Source organism: Phytophthora infestans, genomic scaffold (genome assembly GCF_000142945.1).
Source record: "Phytophthora infestans T30-4 supercont1.3 genomic scaffold, whole genome shotgun sequence".
NCBI lineage: Eukaryota > Oomycota > Peronosporomycetes > Peronosporales > Peronosporaceae > Phytophthora > Phytophthora infestans.
Window position 1 is genome coordinate 920,745 of NW_003303756.1, and position 3,871 is coordinate 924,615.

Below are 3,871 nucleotides of genomic sequence, written 5' to 3' on the forward strand. Positions count from 1 at the left end.
AAAAGAGCGTCATTCATTTTGACGGGGGGGGGGGGCGGAGAAGTCAGGTTTCGCAGTGGGCTTCCCAGTGTTGGAAAATTGCTGAGGTTTTCAGAAGAGATCGTTTTTGTTACGGTCTTACAAGATGTGAAAATAGTTCTTCAAAAGCTGCTATCTGTGCCGCGTTTGCCTGAAAAACGCTTTTGACCCAATTCCATCTATGTATTTACAATCCGACAAATTATATATCTCGCAAAAGATGAAAAATAAATAAAAAAGGTGTGTTTTATTTATTTTAAACAGACCCAAGTCGAATACGTTCATATTGGCCCGACTTCGCTGGCTGGTATTTGATAGCGATGCTGTGCCTGCCGTTAGAGCGATCAGGCGGCAGCACATCATGCTTATCTGTACAGCTGACACGTATTATGTAGCTGGTAGCCACAAATTAGAAAATAGCAAATCTCTATTCTTAGCCTAATAATAGCCAATGATATCATTTATTTTTGTGCGGTCGCTCGTTGCGTTAGATTTGAGATGGAACAGAGTAGTAGGTCAAGTTGAATTCATGCCGCTCTACTTTTCTTGTACGAAACAGTATCGTACGTGTATATTTTTGATCGTCCGTGAAATTCGGGGCTGTACCGGATTTTGATGCAGCTCTGGTTATCCTCGTATATAGTGTTAGAAAATCTAAGTTCTTTGGAGAGAAGCTTGAGGAATATCATCTCTTGCATGCAGTGGCATAGGGCGATATATTCTGCCTCTGTTGTAGAAAGAACTGCAGTATGATGCTTTCGTGAAAGCCATGAGATAGGACTGCCTTTTAGCATTGTCACGTATCCTCCAACGGAGCGTCTCGTGTCGGGACAGTTAACGTAGTCAGAGTCACTGTAGGCAATCACTTGATCAGCTAGGTTTTCCAAGGTAACATCGGTCGAGTCTCACAGAAGAAGACCGTATTCATTCGTACGGATAGATATTTTAGACCACGGATGACTGCTTTCCAGTGATCCATACCTGGATTTGCTAGGAATTGGCTGACCTCTCGCATGTAAAATACCATGTCGGGTCGAGTGCCGTCCGCTAAGTACACAATGACTGCCTACGGGTTGGCGATACGAAATCGATTTCATCGCATCTTTCTTTTGACCACTGCTAGCTGGCTGCTTACGGAGCGTTTGGCGTTCCGTTCTGCTGATGTTGCAATAGGGTACGGAATATAGTCGCTGAAGCGGTCAACGACCTTCGTAGCGTACTTGTGCTGGTGGATTAATATCGTTCGATTCTTGCGGATACGTATAATGGACCGGCCTAGTATATACTTCACCGCCCCTAAATCTGACATGGGAAATCGCTTTTTTCAGGGCTGATTTCAGCTCACTGACGAGAGTTGGTGCAATGATCAAGAAGTCATCGACGTACACTGCAGTGCAACAAGTGATGTCACCAATTGTGCGCCGAAATACACATCGACCTTTATTTTTTTTTTAAGTTTCAGGAGATCAAGACTCTCTAGATAGGCAGTCAGAGTTTGGTACCAGACACGGGGCGCTTGATTCAGCCCATATAAGCTCTTAAGAAGTTTACACACTAGGTGATCCTTGCCCGGGAATTCGAAACCTTCCGGTTGAGCATTAAAGATCTCCTCTTCCAAATAGTCATTCAGGAATGCGGTCTTAACATCCATTTGGTGAATTTCAAAGTCGAGAAGAGATGCAATACTTAGAAGTAGTCTAAGTACCTCCATTCTGATGACAGGAGAGGATTTCTCGTTGTAGTAGATGTCATATTCCTGAAGGACTCCTTTGATCACACGACGCGCTTTAAAGCAGTCGATTTCGCCAGTGCTGGTATACTTCACAACAAATATCCATCGGCTACTTAAAATCTTCCTTCCTTTAGGAGGGGATACCAACACCCAAGTGTGATTGTCCATGAGGGACTTGTATTTTGATTTAGCTGTTTTATGCCACTGGCTAGCGTGGGAAGACTTCATTGCTTCCTGATACGTAGTGGGCTCAGACACATACCTAATAGCTAGTAATGTGTACAGTAAATGCTGACGTTGCTCCTGTTCGTGTGTGTCTTCCTAAGCGTTGATGGTTACGTCATTGGCTTCCTCAGAGCTATCAATGGCTTCCGCAGAGAGGCGGGGTCGCTTAGCAGTCGAATGATGCGGATATCAGAGTCCGTCTCCTCTCGAAAAGAATAAGGTATGGCTGTTTGATCAATAGCCTCCCTCAGTGAGAGCGGTACACGTTGGTTCAATGTGCCTGGTGCTGTTGTCTTTGCAGGGCCTGAGGTGGGTGACGGTTTTGTCACTGGTTCTGACACATGTTCAGGCTCCGGTGCTACTGTAGTAGCAGTTGCAGGTGGCAGAGGTACATGTGCAGGTGTAGCGGTAGATTGCTGCTTATTCGTGTGCTGTGTCGGCTCTGGAGTAGACGTCAGGCCAGTGAAAGAGGGAGATTCGTCCTCTTTAAAGACTACATCACGACTGTAGATAATTGCATGAGTATCGATGTCCATCAGACGGTAGCCTTTCCTATGGTCAGGCACGCCAAGATACATACAAAAACGGGCTCTAGCGTCGAGTTTGTTTCGGTATTGCTCCGTGATGTGGGCATACCCGCTACATCCGAACACTTAGATGTACTGCATGGATGGAATACGGTTGTGCCAAAGCTCGTACGGGGTTCGTCCATCCGTCTTGGAGCTAGGGGTCATATTGATGGGAGTGGCCACATGACAGACACACTCGGCCCATAACTGCTTGGGTAGCTTGCCGTCAAGTAGAAGGGCTCGGACACGCTCCATAATGGTACGCATGCGGCGATCTGCAACCCCATTTTGCTGAGGTGTGTATGCATTGGTAAACTGGGGCTTGAGCCCCATACCTTTTAAATATGATGCGGCCAAGCTTCGCGTACGCTTTAGCGCTGTCTGCTTGAAGCTGCTGAATCTCAAAGTTGCACTGGTTTGCATTGTCTTCGACACTGAACGCGTACTCAATGACAGATAAATCTTGTCTGAAAATATTCAGGGCTTTTTTTTTTGAAGTCGTTGTAGCAGTCATACAACTCGCTACGGATCTTAATTGCATGAGTGAACATGAATCGAGAAAAGTCATCGATGAAGATCAAGAAGTAGTAAGGCTAGGCACAGGTAGTGGACCACAGATATCTAAATGGACTTTGACAAAGGTGATCTAGCATGTTTAACAGCTCTATTAGAGTAAAATGGGGAGCGGTGTGACTTCGGTAACGTGCAGGCAACACAAAAGAAATCTGTCTTTGGACCTAACCATCGAGTCAATGTATGGCTTAGCTCCTAGATAGGTCATTCAGGACACGAACGTTAGGGTTGCCAAGGCGTTAATGTAAGAGCAGAAAGGAACGCTGCTTACCTGAGGCAATAAGAGCCGCTGGCGGTGCCTCCAGTTTGGCTTAAAACTGATACAGATCCGTGTTGGTAGCCATGAACGCTTTGACCTTAAAGAGCTGGTCAGTTTGCATATAGCACTGTTTGCGGTCAAAGTTGTAGCGAAAGTCGTGCTTCACAGCTGCTGGAATCGATAGCAGACTAAATTGGAGCTGAGCAGTATACAGGACGCCATGAAGAATAAGCTTCTGCATAGTGTCCTTGGAGTCAGTGACCTCCAGATCGACCCGTCCAATGCCTTCGATGGGGATTTATTTATTACCACCAACCGTAATTGAGCCAACACTGGAGGTGATGTCAGTGAACCACTAAGATTTAATAGTGACGTGGCGAGTGCAGCTAGAGTCGATCGTCCAGGTGGGGTCGGGTTCTTCCTTGGCTTGAGCGGTGAGGGTAAACGAAAGATTGACTGTGGTAGTCACTGCGATGAGACCGGTGTCACGACGTC